Source organism: Anabrus simplex, chromosome 1, assembly GCF_040414725.1.
Source record: "Anabrus simplex isolate iqAnaSimp1 chromosome 1, ASM4041472v1, whole genome shotgun sequence".
In the NCBI taxonomy this organism is placed as follows: Eukaryota; Metazoa; Arthropoda; class Insecta; order Orthoptera; family Tettigoniidae; genus Anabrus; species Anabrus simplex.
The window spans coordinates 1,551,648,042-1,551,668,426 of NC_090265.1; the positions used below are offsets into that span (position 1 = coordinate 1,551,648,042).

The window sequence follows — 20,385 nt, forward strand, 5'->3', positions numbered from 1 at the left end:
TACATAAGCCTTTTCAAGTACAATTGTACGGTACTTCGTTGATAACGACGGTCTACTTTAATGACAAGAACTTGAATGGTTCAGTAATGTAATCCGGGGTCGAACCAGAATGTGTCAGGGTAGAGGCTGAGATCCTGATGAGATAAAGCAGTGCCAAGTGAGATATGGCCATGACGTCTGAATGAATGTATAAGAGACGTTTCTCAGAGATAAAAATATAAATGCCGGCTATTACCACGGATGCACCCCCTATGAAGAGAGTCAGTGGAATTAATAAATAGTCGAGAATCGGTTGAGGAAGGAAAGACAGATATGCAGGTTGAAATCCTCCCGATGACGTTTATTTACGTGGGGTAGGTCTCAGCTGTGTCGAATGATTTACGAGGTCCAGCACAATGAACGTTAGTGTGCCGATTCTCAAGATGACATTATTTTTCATAAATGTATTTTATTGTAGGTGTTGATATGGATTTGATTTCGAGTGCGGTGATCTCCGTGTTGCTTACATGCTGCTTCTGTGTTGTAATTTCGTTGTTCTGTTCAAGTTATTCATGGTTAGTTGAGAACCCCGTGCGCGTTTGGTGATCATGCTTTCAGTCACATCTGTGCTGCTATGGCAACGACCACAACATTTAGAATCTCTGTCTTTTGGGGGGTTGTAGGGATGGTCCCATATCCAAAGTGTATGAACTTGTTTATGTAATTTACCAGGTCCGGGTAAGCCGAGAGAAATATCAATCAATCAATCAATCAATCAATCAATCAATCAATCAATCAATCAATCAATCAATCAATCAATCAATCAATCAATCAATCAATCAATCAATCAATCAATCAATCAATCAATCAATCAATCAATCAATCAATCAATCAATCAATCAATCAATCAATCAATACTGATCTGCATTTAGGGCAGTCGCCCAGGTGGCAGATTTCCTATCTGTTGCTTTCCTAGCCTTTTCCTAAACGATTTCAAAGACATTGGAAATTTATTGAACGTCTCCCTTGGTAAGTTATTCCAATCCCTAACCCCCCTTCCTATAAACGAATATTTGCCCCAGTTTGTCCTCTTGAATTCCAACTTTATCTTCATTGATTTGAGTATTTATTCGTCTTAGAATAATAAACCATATTTGTATCCCTGACGTTGAAATAGTTCTCATTCAAGGTAATAATATTACAGATTCTTCTTGTAACTCTCAACTGTGGAAGCAATATAACATTGAACTACAACTTCTAATGAAGATGTTGTATAATGTAAACTCGGTGCCTAGAAAACTTACTAAAAACAAATTTCCTGTATAGCTTACCTTATCTACTGCAGGTTTCTTTACAACGGTTCTTCAGGCACACACAGGGGCAGTTCCTGTAAAGGATAGAAAAATCTTCCCTGAATGCAAAGCCAATATATTATCATGTGGAATACATACACGCGAGTCCCAAAAGTACAGAAAATGAAAAAAATGCAATTTATGACCTTAAATGTTTTAAATACCATTCAAATAAGACACACAAGCAGTATTTTCAAAATACAACAATTCCAAGTACCCAGTTTTTTCATGGTACTCTGAAGTACCCTCAGTCCACTAGTGACTGGGAACACAATCTATCAGTTGAACCTTTAAGTACCGTCAGTCCTCTAGTCACCCCTTGCATATGACTACATCTAAACTGCTGAAGGTCAAACATTTTTACTAACAATATTCTCAAAATGAATGGGAATCAATACCAGTGGTATAAAATTTGCAAATCATTATAAAATGAACATAATAAAGAAGTAAAATGAAGACAATCAATCTAAAAAATTGCCAAATGGGAATGTTCAAAATGTTCTACAAGTCTACTTGGTGGTATTCCACAAAGCAGTTCTTCTTCTCGTTGACACAGGTACCTAGTTGACACCTTGTAGTGGCTGAATTGAGAATGTAGACGTGAATGGAACTGCTTCACACTGCACTCCGCATATTGCCCCCAAATCTCCATAAATTTAGGCCAATGAATACCCCCGTTTTCCATTCTGACATCTTTTGGGACAGAGTGCTCCATCTTCTTTCTTTTTGCAGGGATGGAGGTGACCCAAGTGCTGTCAAGGAATTCCTCTTGTTTTTGGGGTTTTTCATTGACAAAAGTCCTTTTGCCACCATCCTTCAAAACTGGAGTACCGTTGTCTTATCGAACATTTCACAGTAAATTACATAGGCATTTTCACACATGTCAAGTAACCCCCAGAAGAGCCTCAGCCACCATTTCTTCGACTTCCTGCCAACATCACACAGGGTTCTAAAATGGTCGGGAAAGTCAACTCCTCCCATGTACAGATTGTAGACATATACAACTACTATAAAACTGCACTTTGTCTGGATCCATTTTACTGATTTTGTTGCACATGGATTTTTCTGACCCATGGTAATTGGATGCAAAGAGTACAGGTTTTTTGTCTTGCCACTTGAAAAAGTCCAAACCGGTATTCGAAAATTTGTAATCATAGCCTACTCTCTTTTTATCGGGCTCTTCTCAGTTTTAGATTTTATGGACAGCCCTGCCTGTTAGATCTTTCTGTGCCACATGCCGACGTCCTTTATAGTTTCAGGCTTTCCAAAAGTTGAAGATAGATAAAATAATTGTCAAAAAGTTCAATTTTGTTCTTGCCCTACAGATGTTTCGTCAGAGACAAAACCACCCTCTCACCTAACCTGGCTCTCCGAACTCTTCAAGATAACCGTTCTTCCCCTGATAGATTTGAAATGCGAGAATGAATCCCTTCTGGTGAGCTAAACACTAGAGTTTGTAAGCCCGCTTGATGGGCTTGGCAGGATTGTACCGTTTTAGAGAACTGCAGCCTTTGAATTGCATTACAGATTTGTCCACACTTACCTCCCGAGTCCATTCATATACAGATGAAACTTCTTCTTATTAAGATAGGTCTTACTTTGTGTACCCTATCTGTTTGGTGCCATTTCTGATAAGCCTTCTTTTTACGTTTTACAGGCTGCTCTCACTTCATCATTCCACCAAGTTGTTCGCCTCTTCCCATCTTTACACACAGTTGTTCCTAGGCATTCCCTTGCTTTTTCTACTACAGCATCCCTGTATGCCACCCATTCACTTTCTATATCCTGAACCTGCTTACTGTCTACTGTTCGAAACCTCTCACTAATCATATCCATGTACTTCTGTCTAATTTCCTCGTCGTAGAGATTTTCTACCCTTATTCGTTTGCAGACAGATTTCACTTTCTCTACCCTAGGCCTAGAGATACTTAGTTCACTACAGATCAGATAGTGGTCTGTATCATCGAAAAATCCGCGAAAAACTCGTACATTCCCAACAGATTTCCTGAATTCCAAGTCTGTTTAGATATAGTCTATTATGGATCTGGTACCCCTAGCCTCCCATGTGTAGCGGTGAATAGCCTTATGCTTGAAGAATGTATTCGTAACAGCTAAACCCATACTAGCACAGAAGTCCAGCAAACGCTTCCCATTCCCATTAGCTTCCATATCTTCCCCACATTTACCAATCACCCTTTCGTATCCTTCAGTTCTATTCCCAACTCTCGCAATGAAATCGCCCATTAGCACTGTACCAGGAGGTACACCTCTACGCCGCACATTTAAATCTTGCGCCTTAAAGAACTCCTCTACAGGAGAAACCGTGAACTTGAAACTGGACCAACTTATAAACTTTCTCTGAAGATGGCACCACTAAAATTTGTTATTGTGAACTGTGTGAATTTCTACTTGTATTTGTTTTCCATTCATCAAGAAGTTTGAACATTCTCTCATACAGCTACAATGGTTGAAACTCCATGAACGTCGCGAAATCTCAGTAGCTGTTGCTACGCAGAAAATTCTCAAACTGAAGACACCATCCTACCTTTATAATGCATTTAAACCTATGGAGTCGGTACATAACAGAGATAATAGGTTTACAAAAACCACCCTTCAAATTCCCCTTCATCGTACCACTAAATTTAACAAATCCTTTGTTTGCACTGCACACGTATCTTTAACGACTTTAATCTTCACCGTTTCGCAAGTAACACTAACTGTACCCAAATAAAGCAGTTCTTAACATCTATCTTTCTGGAGGAGTACGCAAGAGGCTGAGATCAGGCATTCTTGTGTCGAACAATCAGGAATATGTATTAAATTGTTTCTCTGCTTTAGCTTTATATTCTTTAAACCCATGTAGTCCAAAATAACAGGAGGGCTTAATGATTTACTTTCTTACTTATTATATAATGTATGTCTTAACCTTACTGGATTTGGTATGTGTATTTTCATTTTTTTTAAGTTTCTTGTTTAGTTTAATACTTTAATATTATAAAAATGTAGTTACTGTTTTCATAAATCTGCATTGTATTATAAGAAGACGCTACATAAAAGGGCTTTTCAGTCTCAGTGGCATGTAAATCATGATCAATAAATTCAATTCAATTCAATTCAATAGATGTCACTACTAACAAACTTTGATCATGCACCCTGGTGCGAAGTGAAGGAACCTTTTTGAAGAAACTTTGTATTCATAAGTTTTATCTTTACTAAATTTCGTTCTTTCATTTTTGGGTTGGCAATATTTATCTTTTCTTTCCGCCAGTTTTGAATTTAGCCAATCAAGAATTTCTGTAAATAATTTTCGACCAATCCCATATTTCTTCTTCGATTTTGAGTGTAACTTTTGATTGTAACAAATAAAACTCTGTGGGTATGTCTTGATTATTCATGAAAAGTCTCGAACTTTCCCCGAGGGTTTATAAACTGCAGATTTTCTCCTCTCTTGGCCAATTGATCAACATCTAACTTTCTCCACGCAGTAGTTCTTCAGCAAGGTAACGGCCGTTTAACATCTTTATTTCTTGCTAGCTCTGCAGTTTAATCCGAGGGAAAGGTTCGAAACCTTAATTATGTACCCAACTTCCTTAAAATGTAATTCTCTGTTCGGCTCATGTAAAATTTCATAAATATATAACTGTAACCCCGGTATAGAGAGTGATATACCCTCTCGAGCTCCCCTTCATCTTGGTTTGAGGTACCGCATTTGTTTCTGCAATGTATTAAAGTGATTTCCATCCGCGCTACCTCAGTTGATTGGGATTATCCCCTGTTTCGTTGGCCAGGTGCCCTATAGGTCTGTAAATTTTTTTGTGGAGCTCAATCTCCGACTCCATTCCTGTTGTACCCTGGCCGTTTATTGAACCTGTTCTTTTTTACTAAGGCCTCGTAGGTTGGGTACTAGATACCCCTGGGTAATAAGAGGGTTATTTGTAAGTAGTGCCTTGTAAGGCCAGTGATTGTTAGGCGTTCACATGGTGTTGCCTTGAGTAGGCTGTGTATACCTAGAGCACGTCAGCTCTTTTCAAGTGTTGCAAAATTGCCTCTGGGAGGCCTGATATTGCAATTTTGGGAGCAAGTGCTCCAGGCATTAGGGTATTTCTGCCCTTTGGGTAAATGTAAAGTTGAGCTAGGAGCTCAAAATTGTAAAACTAGGGGCTTGTAGCCCAAAAGTGTTAAAATTCTGAAGTCTTGGATCTTTCTCTTGTTTCTAAATTGCTGGGTCATTGTTATTTCACTAAGTTGTTTAAATTTTGTTGTTTCAGGAAAATATAACCTTTGTTAAAATTTTAAATTAACTTTGACTTTGTAGTTAGACCCATTCACCCCGGCACCTTCTTTCACCTCTGCTGATCCACGGGTAACCCCGTAACAAGCACTATTCTATCCTTGCTGTTGACCCTGACCACGATGTCACTCAATGCTTCATAAAACTTGTCAACTTCATTCTCATCTGCACCCTCACTTGGCGAATACACGGACACAATTCTTGTCCTAATTCCTCGAACTGACAAATCTACCCATAACATTCGCTCATTTACGTGCCTAACAGGAACTATATTGCGTGCAATGGTATTCCTAATAAAGCCTTTCCCTTTCTAACACCCGTCAAGTACACTTTATAATCTCCTATCTCTTCCTCATTATCCCCCCTTACCCGAATATCACTTACTCCTAGCACATCCAGATACATCCTCTTTGCTGACTCAGCCAGTTCTACCTTCTTTCTTCCATAAGCCCTATTAATATTGATAGCTCCCCATCGAATTCCATTTCGTTCGCCAAGTTGTTTCCAAGGAGTCCCTCGCCTATCAAATGGGAGTGTGACTCCATTACTCCCATAGGTCCGAGGGTTGCTTAAAATGTTCTGAGCTCGGTAAATTCATGAAGCAGGATGCTACCCTACTTACACATAGTCCAAGTGAGGATCTCTCCTCTAACGGGTTATTGACCACCGGTGAATTGTATAGTCCTAGCCGCCTGAGCACAAGGAGGGCCATGACTCAGAATATGTCCGAGATGCCCACTCCCATTCCATAGCAGCTGGTATCCCGACTCTCAGGACCACTTACTAGGCCACTCAGCCGTTGGCCATGGTTCACGAACTAGGACGTGACTACAATAACCCACAAACGTGAACCATAGTATATATGTAATGACTAGTGTCCGGATTTCCATGCACTATCAAATCTCAAAATATGCATGCATTCATGCACTATCATATGGCAAAACATGCACAATAAACTGGAAAATATGCACTATCAAAATTCAGTTCCTTTTGAAACATGAACAAAAACTACCCTAATTTCTCCAAATTGTCTTGATTTAAGCTCATCCGTTTATCATTCAGCACATACTTAAGCACAGAAAATTATCTTTTTACGTCACGAGAAGTGATAGATGCATAATTCAATGAAGACATTTGGACAAAGTGAGGTCAAATTGTACGTCTTTTGCATTTTCACCACAATACGTCTTTTATAAACTTGACGAATTCAAAATCAGGATTTGAACGAATTAGTTTATTCATCTTATCTCTATCTGCGGCAGCTGCTTTTCCATGCGATGATTGCAGACACATTTGAATGTCCTCAATAAGTGGTAACGATTGCTTGCTGCGATAACACAGACGTGTGACGATTGAGAGTTCCGGGTAGGACATTCCAGGATAACAACGGTAGAGGGTTCAATGAAAAACCAGAATTTGTAAGCTGCTATCCCAATAACGCGGCGCCACAGAAGTGCGATACAAGGTTTCTTTTGTTCGTCTAGCAGACGAAAAATGAGCCGACAATGATTAATGCACAATTTACGGTTCAATTTATAGCAATATACAACTGTAAAACTGGGATAACTTATTCCTAAGAATTAGATTTCGACGTGGGCCCTTCCGACTAACGTCATTGTTTACTCAAGCAACAGATGAGAAAGTGTTTGGTTAATTGCATTATACTGTAGGACCTGTACCGTATGTAGGCTACTAACTATGGTTGTCACATAGGATGCCAGGAATACATTCTTTCCATCTCTCAGTAATAGACATACTGTAGCCTACAACGTGAAAAATTGTCCCAAATTCTGCAAACTAACATTCAGAAAATGCACTATGATGCAAGTTAACAATATATATGCGTCAAAGTCAGAATAAAAGTCATATTATGCAATATTAAACGTCCAAATATGCGCTATTAAATCCAAAATCTTCCAAATATGCATTATGCGTGAATTTTCTCCGAAAAATGCCAAAACATGCAAACATGCACGGAAAAAGAACGGTTATTTGGAATTGTTAAGCCGTTAAACGAATATTTGCAAAGTTTGAGAAGTGTAGCTAGCGTATTTAAAAACAACATGCATTTGCATGGAAATCCGGGCTCTAGTAATGACATTATAAAGCAAGAGTTTGACACTCTGGCGACTCTTAGCATCGATGTAACGATGTCATTTGGAAGGACGTTTAACCATCCCGTGGGCGCGCCTTTAGAATTACACGAACGGGTCCGCGTTTCTTGGAGTGCGGCACCTACAAAAATCACTTTAATGCACTCTTTTGGGAAAAATGTGAAAATGTGAGGCAATTATCATGATGATACGTTACCAACCCATAACTGGTGTACTAGTTGTCGGTGGTAACGTTCCGGTTCGAATTTTGTATCGAAACAATGAATCTTTTTACAGTCTCAAATCGTTTATTGGACGTCACAAAGGGTCCTGGTTTCTGAATTAGATCTGCAATATGATTTACTGTCACATAGGGCGTATATTTTATGCCGTATTTGGCCGGTTTGTTTGGCATATACTGCACGAAACCCCAGCACCCTCAAAATCGTACGAGCGTTTCGTCTGCTGTGACGAACTCACTATGCGAATAATTCAATCAACAATTGTTCAGTAAGCTTGTATGCTATTCCCTAATAACTGCTAACTTACCACATTGTTGTCGTTTATGACGAGTGAGCATATTATCAAATCGCAGTGCTCGCATCAAGAAACGAAACGGCTTGAGACTAAATACAGCTCTTATGATAGGCATGCCAGTGCTGTCTACTTTCCATAGTTCTTCAGCGTAAGCGTATCTTTGTTTTTTCACTCCGATCAGGAATACAAATCCAGAAAGAAAAAAAATTCTCTTCTCGTTATATCATTGCAGTCTCTCTCTTTCACAAACAAATTCGGTGGCGGAGAGTAATTTGTCAACACAAATATTAGTTCAGAAAACGGCATAAAAATGATATCAAAATGAAAGCATTTTAGAAACGCATCAAAATCAGTTCTAGTTCCCGTTGCAACTCGTTTTGGAGCGGGAAAAGATTTTATTATATTTTTTTTACCTGGTTTTGCCGGCTTCAACATCCGTCTTCCTACACAGATTGTTTTAAGATTTTACCAAATAAAACATGGAATCATCACCGTAGTTGTCAGGTTCACATGCTCCTCTTCCTCCACCATAGCTACGTATCCGTGTTCGCCGTCCTCGGCTCCATCCTCGTCCTCGCGAAATTCAGGTTGAAGATCTGAATCATCTTCGGAAAGCTCTAGAAGGAGAATGTCCTCCATGGCTGGCAATTATCCCTTTCAAAAGAAATAGCTAACTAATCTTTTGAACGTTTGTTTAGAAAACAATTCGCGAACAAAGCAAAAGAATCTCCTTTAGTTACTGAAATGAAATCGATGTGAAACCTATTTGCCGATGTGAAAAATAATATAGGAACGTCCACAGCGAGAAGAGTTATACGAATAATATTTATAGCACAACGAACGAGCTGAGCTGCATGAACTATAAAACAGTCACACACGGAGCGAACACGTCCTACACCAAGTGCTACGGGAGTGGGCGCGCGCTTTACTCAGTGCGGCTTCACGGTACCTGACAACTTCAACAGACGACTGACCAGAGGCAGATAAGCGATTAGTTGAGTTGAAACCTTGTGGTCATATAATGAACGTAGTATACCTTGGCTCCCAAGGCCGGAAATAATTACGTTCATCAGCAAAGTGAAAACAAAATAATGAATTTGCAGCACTGAGTGCAGCCGCGCGCCCACAGGAGGGTTAAGGTACGTTTTCCAAGCTGCGACTGTAGCCGCTACGACTGGGGTCGCCATATACGTTGGCGACAACAGCTGCAAGCGACGGGCACGTGGGGTGTTTTCTTCCGCCAGTCGCGTAGTCCAGTCCGTCAGAAATGGTCGAGAGCACGGGCGATTTCGTTAGTGGCAGGGCTTTCCTTGACATTTGAGTGGAAGAAGAAGAAGAAGAAGAAGAAGAAGAATTGTTAATGTATTATCTCGGCCCGAAAAGGAGGAAAGTCAACAGTATATTTGCATCGCACTATCAGGAAGGACGCAGTGATGAGACAAAGTTCAGAAAGTATTTCAGACTGAGTGTTAGTTTAGTTATATTCTCTAACTTTAAAAAAATGAAATTTTGAAAACGCCGTGCTATCGGTACAAGAAGCCTATGAGCCCAGCTGAGAAACTTGCACTCATTCTCAGGTATGGATATTTTAATCTTATTTTAACAGTGTTTACCTCAGCTGAATAAGTGTTTTTTACAGTAAGACATAACGATCAGTAAATCTGTGGTCGTAATAGACTTCAAGATTGTTTGCTGGTGGCTTTATGTCGCACCGACACAGCTACGTCTTATGGCGACGATGGCATATGAAAGGCTTAGGAGCTATAAGGAAGCGGCCGTGGCTTTATTAAGGTACAGCCCCAGCATTTGCCTGGTGTAAAAATGGAAAATCACGGAAAACCTTCTTCAGGACTGCCGATAGTGGGATTCGATTCCATTATCTCCCGGATGCAAGCTCAAAGCTGCGCGCCCCTAATAGCACGGTCAACTGGCCCGGTAAACTTCAAGTTTAACAAACCCGCAACATAATTGAGTGACACAACATTAATTGCACCAATATGTCAATTATTTGCATGCCATTCCATCGGTGTAATCCAGGGAATGAAGGAATCAATAAAAACGCATAAAAATGATAATGCAGAGTGGGACTTGCATTTTATTTAAAAGTACATATTACACTGTATATTCATTCCTATAAATTATGTTATGACCCAGTAATCTTGACAAGATATCAAGACTGTTTACATCTGAGCACGGCTCGGCTTTTATCGGTCCTTGATTGACAGAGGAGAATGCTTGCGGCGGAGGTGTTGAGCAATAGTCACTTCCGTCGCAGCGACTGCGGCCGCCAGCACTGCTCACTGCACCAGTGTGGCGGCTCAAGCCGCAATCGAAGCGAGTCGTAGACCAAATTCATTTTTTGCTAGTTGTTTTTTTACGTCGCACCGACACAGATAGGTCTTAAGGCGACGATGGGACAGGAAAGGGCTAGGGGTGGGAAGGAAGCGGCCGTGGCCTTAATTAAGGTACAGCCCCAGCATTTGCCTGGTGTGAAAATGGGAAACCACGGAAAGCCATTTTCAGGGCTGCCGACAGTAGGGTTCGAACCTACTATCTCCCGAATACTGGATACTGGCCGCACTTAAGCGACTCCAGCAGGCCAAATTCAAACTGCGCATGAGCGGAGATGGAGACTGCTGTCGCCGTGTGGCTACAATCGCCTTTGCGGTTATAATCGCACCTTGGAAAACGCACCTTTAAGGCATTGCATATTATAAGGCGTGATCAAAATGTTTCTATTTGAGGACTTTGCTGCAGTGGACATACAACGTACAGTAGCGCGACTCCGATGCTGGGTATATCAGCACGGGCATGTAGACACAAGGATTAGTGTGGCAGTCGTGTCGTGCCGAGGTGCGTGTGTTAAATGCGGCCACGTGAATTATGGAGAACTAGCCTAATACGTCCAAACAGGACCAATGTGCTGTTATTCTGTTCTTGGCTGCCGAAGGACAAACACCGGTAGACATCCATCGGAGAATGAAGACTGTGTATGGGGCAGCATGTCAGTTGAAAACCACCATTGTGGAATGGTGCACTAAGTTCCGTGCGGGTCACGTTTCGACACAAGACGCCGGTCGATCTGGGAGGCCAACCCCTTCCATTACGGACAACAAGAAGCGGACAGTGGATGAGGCTTACAGTCCTGATCTCCCCCCATGCGATTACCACGCCTTCGATTTCCTCAAAAAGGCGTTGAAGGGTCGACGCTTCCTGTCGGATGAGGATGTGCAACAGGCAGTTGCGGACTTCTTCACGCAGCACGAGACGGTGTCTTAGAAACGGGGATCTTCAACCTGCTGCGACGCTGGGATGAGTACCTCAATGCTCATAGCAATTTAGCCTCAGAACTGTACGGCCGTCGAAGGGAAATTTTTGATCGCCCCTTATATTATTATTATTACTATTATTATTATTATGATTATTATTATTATTATTATTATTATTATTATTATTATTATTATTATTATTATTATTATTATTATGTCCGACTCGTTGGCTGAATGGTCAGCGTACTGGCCTTTGGTTCAGAGGGTCCCGGGTTCGATTCCCGGCCGGGTAGGGGATTTTAACCTTAATCGGTTAATTCCAATGGCCCGGGGGCTGGGTATTTGTGCTGTCCCCAACATCCCTGAAACTCACACACCACACATAACACTATCCTCCACTATAATAACACGCAGTTACCTACAAATGGCAGATGCCGCCCACCCTCATCGGAGGGTCTGCCTTACAAGGGCTGCACTCGGCTAGAAATAACCACACGAAATTAAATTATTATTATTATTATTATTATTATTATTATTATTATTATTATTATTATTATTATTATTATTATTATTATTATTATTATTATTACTATTATTGTTATTATTATGATTATTAAGGCTCGGATGTTACTGAAAAGTCATATTTTGTACCTTGCCTTTATTTGCATTCATATCTAGTTTGTATTGCAAATCGGATGGTTTTGCTTTACGTCGCACCGACACAGATAGGTCTTACGGCGACGATGGGATAGGAAAGGCCTAGGAATGGGAAGGAAGCGGCCGTGGCCTTAATTAAGGTACAGCCCCAGCACTTGCCTGGAGTGAAAATAGGAAACCACGGAAAACCATCTTCGGGGCTGCTGACAGTGGAATTCGAACGCACTATCTCCCGGATGCGAGCTCATAGCTGCGCGCCCCTAACCACACGGCCGACTCGCCCGGTAAATCGGATGGTTCTTGTCATGGAGTAGTTTCTATTTGCAATATAAATGCAAATTTCGGGCTTATTTTGGAATTAGGTCATATTTTGAGCGTTTTTGATAAACATCGCCATGTTCTAGTCATATTTGGGCGGTTTAACGGCAGTTCTAGCTGTACACTTGCAGTAGAAAGTGGAGAAATAGAGGAAACGCCTCTTGCCGAGTCCTTTGCTTACACGTAAACGTGTGCCTTTTAAAATTATTTTACACGTCCCGGTCAGAAAATGTTACGCTTATATTCACGACACGATGTTCAACGTAATATATTTGTAGTTCAGCGCCACCCACGGAGGAGAATGACGAATGACAGGCCTACAAGCATTTGAACTTTATCACAGTGCACTGAAAGGCTTTTCGTTGCTTTAGGAATTTATCGCTTCTTGTTCAATTTAAAATTAAATGTGTTTGATTATACTCTTATCATTAAAAAAGTGGTAAATATAAGATATGATCCTGTTTTTCTTCATTATAAAACTTCAAACAGTGTATATAAATATATTTCGACATTTTAACATCTTGGATAGTTTTTTTAACCTACTTTAAAAATCGCCTCCGTGGTGTAGTAGTTAGCATGTTTAGCTGCCACCCCCAGAGGCCCGGGTTCGATTCCCGACAATGCCACGAAATTTGAAAAATGGTACGAGGGCTGGAACGGGGTGCACTCAGCCTCGGGAGGTCAACTGAGTAGAGGGGTTTCGATTCCCACCTCAGCCATCCTCGAAGTGGTTTTGCGTAGTTTCCCACTTCTCCTCCAGGCAAATGCCGGGATGGTACCTAATTTAAGTCCACGGCCGCTTCCTTCCCTCTTCTCCTTACCTATCTCTTTCAATCTTTCCATTCCCCCACAAGGCCCCTGTACAAAATAGCAGGTGAGGCCTCCTGGGCGAGGTATTGGTCCTCCTCCACAGTTTTATCCCCAGGACTCAATGTCTCACGCTCCAGGACACTGCCTTTGAGGCGATAAAGGTGGGATCCCTCACTGAGTCCAAGGGAAAACCAACCCTGGACGGTAAGCAGATTAAGAAAGAAAGAAGGCTTACCGTACGGAAATCAGATAATCAGTTTGATAGCCAAGTCAATGAAAATGGATTATATATAATTATAGGTATTTATAAAATTGATATGAAGATTACAAATAATTAGGCAAAAGTTTAACATAACGCGTTTTTCACTTATGATTCTTATTTAAAAAAGATCGTATACCCGTAGCCAGTTTCTGAGTTATATTTAATTATTTTTGAGTATTTGCTTGCATGTTTCGATTAGGTCATTATTATTATTATTATTATTATTATTATTATTATTATTATTATTATTATTATTATTATGGGCTGCCTGGCGGAGGCGGTAAAGGCGTGCTCGGTTCGCCCGGAAGGACGTGGGTTCGAATCCCCGTCAGGAAGTCGTAAAATTTAAGAAACGAGATTTCCACTTCCGGAGGTGCATATGGCACTGAGGTTCACTCAGCCTACACAAAAAATGAGTACCAGGTTAATTTCTTGGGGCAAAGGTGGCCGGGCGTAGAGCTAACCACTCTACCCCATCACGTGCCGAGGTTAACAATGGTGGAAGCCTTTACCTTCCACTCCTCCAAGGGCCTTCATGGCCTTTAAGGAGGTAACTTTGCTTTTCTATGATGATGATGATGATGATTATTATTATTATTGTTACCGTGTTTTAGTGGTAGGTAGAGGTGAAAGAAGGTGCGGGCGTGAACGGGTCTCAAACTACGGAATCAAAGTTAATGTAAAATTTAACAAGGTTATATTTTCTTTTCAAAAACAAAGAAATAACAAGCATGGCAGGTACAAAGTAGCAAGTCCAAAGGGTAGTTACAATATTTACAGGATTTGGGCTTCGCGCCCTGACTTCACAATGCTTGGGCAATCAGCTCAGTTTTACCCCAAACACAAGTTTCAACAGAGGGGCAGAAAACCCCATTCATGCCTAGGAGTCCTTGCTCCAAATTACACTGAAAAGCCTCCACGAGGCATACAACACTCAATTTTCAAAAGAGCCACACGCTCTCAACTTTAAGCCTCTCAAAGGCCACACCAAACTCCACCTTCGAGTTGTCCTCACTGGACATAGACACAGGGGTAAAATACCCAACCTACTGAGGTCTATTAAATGAAAAGGGGCAATTACATGACCTCTAAAATAACAATTTGAGAGGAGGCGATCTGCACTCCTAATACACTTGTTTTTAAAACCTAATCTGGCTCTAGGCCACTAATGCAAGGGCTAATCCCATACTACAGAGGTGACTTTAGAAAAGAGCAATTTGTTTTACGTTAACGAAGAATAGGTTGAGAAAATAAGTTTACCTCAAAACAATGTGAGTGGGAGCTCGAGAGGGTTAGCACTCTCTATCCCAATATGCAGCTTTAAAAGAGAATAGATGAAAAGATTGGTTACATTTTAGGAAAAGGTTACATGGTGGAAACGCTTCGAACCCGCTCCGAGATTTAAACTGCCAACCTAGCAAGAAAAGAAGTTATTAAGAGGCCATTACCTGGTGTTGAACAGCTGGAGAAGAAAGAGGCGCTTCCCGCCCCCTGCTATGTACTTTACACACTGAAAGATGGAACAGAAGTGGACCGGAGACCCAAAAATCAGCAGTTTAAATACTCTCGCGGAAGGTTCTAGGCGTTTTAGGGAAGAGAACACCCGCCCACAATCACTTTATTGGCTAGGGTACAGAAACATATCCAAGTTGGGGGAAGATACATCGGATTGGTCGGAAATTACTAAAAGAAATTCGGGATTGGATAAATCTAAAACAAGGGGAAAAAGAGGGGTATACAGCCAACTTAAACAATAACAGAAAGAAATTTAACAAGAAACAAACTTTTGAAATAAGAACTTCTCCAAAAAAATAGTTCTTTCACTCCGCACTAGGGTGCACTATTGTTGATCTTCAGTAGTGTCCTCTAGAAGAGAAGGTTCACACTTCTTACTACAAGCAAAACAAAAATACGTCGAAAATGACACAGTTCAAAAACTCTAAAATTTCCAGGTAGAGACATCTTCTGAGAAACTTGAAAATTAATACTGTCCATAAAGTTCAGACTTCCTCCAGCAGAGGAGTTTCAACAGGCGCACATTTTAAATTAGCGGTGTGGAGGTGTACCGCCCGGTACAATTATTATTATTATTATTATTATTATTATTATTATTATTATTATTATTATTATTATTATTATTATTACGGAGTTTTGGTGGATCAGCAGAGGTGAAAGAAGGTGCGGGCTGGAATGGGTCTAACTACAAGTTCGAAAGATGAATTAAAATTTCAACAAAGGTTATATTTTCAAAACTTAACAATGGTGACATAGAATTTGAAAACTTAATAAGTCAACAACAAGCCAAAATCAGATACAAAGAAATTACAAGTGTTAGGGGATTATTACAAGGTCTGGGCTTCGAGCCCCACAATCACAATCCTTGAGCTATTAGCCCAACTTTACCAAGGTACAAAATTGAACAAAGGGGCAGAAACCCCCATCATGCCAAGGAGCACTTGCTCCTAATTACAATGTTAAGCCTCCTAGAGGCACACAGAGATCAAATTTAGGAAAGAGCAGACCCGCTCTCAAAGTCCAAGCCTATCAGGAGGCCATAAGCAGACTTCACACTAACTGCCCTCAAGGCACACATATAATGGTACAGGGGTACCTCGTACTCAATCTACTGGGCCTTCTCAGGAAGGAAAACAGAACGAGTTAAATAAATGGCCCAAAATACAAAATTGAATGGAGGCGATTACTTGCACTCCTACACTTAAGTTTTTTAAAAACCTATGTGGCGCTAGGCCGATAACACAGGGGCTAATCCCAAGCTAGGAAGGTGACTCGTATGAGAAAACTTCAATACATTAAGGAAGAGAAGAAACGGTTATGAAAACGTAGTCACCTCAATTTCAAAATGAAGGGGAGCTCGAGAGCGTAAAGCACTCTCTATCCCCGCTTTACAGTGAAAGAGGTTTGTAGATTTTACATAGACAGAAAAGGAATTTACATTTTAAAAGGATGGGTTACATATTAAAGGATTCGAACCCTCCCCGAGAGTTAAACTGCTGAGCTAGCAAGAAATAAAGATGTTAAAAGGCCATTACCTTGTAGAAGAACTGCTGCTTGAAGAAAGAGGCGCTTCCCGCCCCCTGCTACGTATCCACACACTGAGTTAGATGTTATACTAGTGGCTCGGAGACAAGAAAATCAGCAGTTTTTATACCCTCGTGGAAAATTCGAGACCTTTCAAGAATGAGTAGACACACCCCCTCAACTTTATTGGATAGCTTAGAGCTACATATCCATATCGAAGAAGACATACATGATTGGCTGAGAATTAATTAAAGAAATTCAGGATTGGCTAAGTTCAAACCTGGTGGGGGGAAGGATTAATATTGCCAACCTACAAACCACAGAACAAAATTTAGTAAAAACAAAACTTATGAATACTAAATTTCTTCAGGAAAGCTCATTCCATTACACCAGAGTGTATTACCATAGTTTTTGGTAAAGACATCTGTTAGAGAATGTCCACACTTCTTGATCACTGAAAAACAAAAGTAAATCAAAAACACTCAGTGACATCTTCTGATAAACCGTAGAATTAGTTCAGTTGCAAAGTTCAGAGCTTCTCCTGTAGAGGAGTTTCAATTGGCGCAAGATTTGAACTTGCGTCGTAGAGGTGTACCGCCCGGTACAATTATTATTATTATTATTATTATTATTATTATTATTATTATTATTATTATTATTATTATTATTATTATTATTATTATTATTATTGAATTTTGCTATTCTTTGCTATTTGCTTTACGTCGCACCGACACAGATAGGTCTTATGGCGACGATGGGACAGGAGAGGGATAGGGGTTGGAAGGAAGCGGCCGTGGCCTTAATTAAGGTACAGCCCCAGCATTTGCCTGGTGTGAAAATGGGAAACCACGGAAAACCATTTTCAGGGCTGCCAACAGTGGGGTTCGAACCTACTATCACCCGAATACCGGATACTGGCCGCACTTACATTGAATTTTATGGGCGTATCAATAAGGGTAACGTATTTACAATTACCTGGATACTCTGGATTAGATAACAAGTAGTCCAAGGATTGCAGTCATAGTTCGACACAGTGCTGTGATTATTTTTGTGTTATCTTGGCCATGAACAGCAAATGAGGTATTTCTCTCCGTTTCGACTTGTGGTATTAACTATTCAATGTGGGAGACAGTCAACAGGGTTGTAAAAGTAAAGTAGTATGGCTCAAGAAATCGTCAAACTAGCGAACGTCTGTCAGGCCATCTGGCTCCATAACAGTCGTCTTGGCACACCTCAAGTCCCTTAGTGGCTACGTGAGCCACGAGTTACGGAAGTGTTGATCATTGGAACAGGTCTCGAGCGTGGTTAATGTGTGTCCCATCTTCATAAAGTGTCCGCTCCATGGCGTGCTGGCCTCTGGTCACAGGGGCCCCGAATTCATCCCGCTAGGGTCGGGAATTTTAGCCATAATTGGTTAATTTCCCTGGCTCTGGGACTGGGTGTATGTGCCATCTTCGTCATCATTACATCGTCATTACGACGCGCAGGTCGCCTACGGGATTCAAATCCAAAGACCTGCACCAGGATTCTCCAGAGGCCACAGGGGATTTCATTTCATCTTCAGAAGATAAATCTAGGAGGCCTTTTAGAAAATAGAGTATGAGCACCCTAACAATATTATCTAATCTTCTTCTTCTTCTACCGAACTTTCCCCGCACATGTGGGGTCGTGGGTCCGGTTTATGTATCACATGTGGATCTGGCCCTGTTTTATGGCCGGATGACTTTTGTGATGCCAACCCTAAGTGTAGGGACGTGATACTGACGAGTGTTTCTGTGGCGGTTGATAGTGCGGTGCGTTGTTTGAATATGAAGAGGAGAGCGTTTGGACAAACACAAACAGTCAGTCCTCGGGCCAGAAGAATTGATCAGACGCGATTAAAATCCCCGACCCGGTTGGGAATCGAACTTGGGACCCTCTGAATCGAAGGTCTGAAAGCTAACCATTCAGCCAAGGAATCGGACAACCTGCCCGGTAAACTCAAAAATGTCTGACATTACAAATATACTCGGATATGTGACCCACATATCGTCCCATGTTATTGAAGAAGAAAGCAGTAAAATGTCTTAAAAAGTACTTACAAGATTTACTATCTACAATTAATTCTCAAATGCCATACCAACGAACCTCCATTTAATCTAGTATGAACTGCACTGAAAATTTTGAAACGTTATCACCTTTCAGATAAAAATCTGTTGGTGAAGTAATTCGAAATATAGTGTTGTTTGTTACTAAGTTGCTTGAGATTTTGTAATTTTAAACTATTTATACAGTTTCTTTGCTATTGGTTTAACGTCGAACACAACGAAGGTTTTCGGCGACGCGAGGATGAAGCGGCCTTCACCTTAATTAAGGCACAGTCCTAGAATTTTCCTGGTGTGAAAATGGGAAACCACGGAAAATCAGTTTCAGGGCTGCAGACGGTGGGATTCCAACCCACAATCTCCCGAATGCAAGCTCAGACCTTCGGTACCCTAACAACATGCCTAACTCATTCGGTGATGACATTAGTGTTGATGTACGGTACTTCAAGCACGTGCTGATGATGAAACGAATGTCACTCGGACTCTTGGCCGGATGGCTAGACACAATCCATTTTCAACGCGCTCCACGGAAAAGGCTCTACACTGAAATATCTGCAGTATCGCACAATCTCGTTCATATTACATGCGGGCAAAGTTGTTCTATAGATACTAGAGCAGAGGCTGCAAAACGGCTGAACAAGCAGGATTTGTAAAATGCAGAGGGGCAAGATAACAGATAACTTATACAAACAGCTCGAGAATTAACACCCCGATGTCGCTGTGCTTTATTGGTGGTAAAAAAAAAGAAAAGCGTTCGACTGTGTCAAATGGAGTAATCTTTGGAGAGTGCTGATTGAGATTACAGTCCTTAAGCATCTTCTATGCCTGCTGCAAAAGCTTTATGGTTCACAGCGTGGAATATTGTCCGTGTAGAAAATAATAAATTAAATCCCTTTACTATCGAAAATGGCGTGCGATAAGACTGGATTCTGTCGCCAAGACTCTTCAATTCCAATGGCGAGCTTTGGAGAGCTTCAAGGGGAGTGTGTTGATAGGAGGCCAGAAATGAATCTGCGATATGTCAACGATTGGATTGGACTATACTAGCCAAGGACTTAGAGACATGATTTAGCTGATCATCACTGAAGTGTTAATTCTGGAGTTGACATAAATATGGAGAAAATAAAGCTAGTGATTGTTTATAGGTCTAATACACTCCAGTTGCAACGTTTGCCACCACTCATTGAAGCCGTTAATGAATTCATCAACGTCAGGTCAGCTGTAAGGTAGGGATAAAGCGACGTATGGCAATAGCTCGAAACGCAGTGGTCAACCTTGTGAAGGTATGGTCTGATGAACAAATCTCACAAGGGAGCAGCTTATGGAAAGGCTGCTGTTCAACAACTTTCCGAATCACGGACGATGAAGGCATAAGCTATAAACCGAACGCATGCCTTCGAAATGTGGCTGACACGTATTCCTTCGACAGCCAGAAGAACTAACATCTCAGTTTTAAATAAACTATATATTCAGCACAGGCCATCTACAATTTGACAGTACTTCGGGCATATAATACGCCGTGATGGACCTAGCGTTGAAACACTAGTTGTCCAAGGAAAGGTAGACGAAAAGTAGACCAGAGATAGAACAGGCACAAGATGGTTGGATTAGATTAAATGCTTCACCAGAATACCTAGCTACAGATTTATATCAGAGAAGCATAATGATGATCAGCTGAAATGAGGAGGCACAGT

General features: G+C 41.0%; 1 protein-coding gene across 3 annotated transcripts in view; it reads right to left on the bottom strand.

Annotated features, from left to right (window-relative positions):
* Nucleotides 1–20,385, bottom strand: part of LOC136880312 (uncharacterized) — a 1,092,102-nt gene that overhangs the window by 485,391 nt on the left and 586,326 nt on the right. For 2 of the 3 annotated variants that reach the window (XM_068229158.1, XM_067153292.2), the window contains exon 2: nt 1,311–1,366. The exons of the other annotated variant lie outside the window; for it this stretch is intronic. The gene's annotated coding sequence lies outside the window, so the exon portion shown is untranslated. The remainder of the gene's footprint in view (nt 1–1,310; nt 1,367–20,385) is intronic. 3 annotated transcript variants of the gene reach the window in all.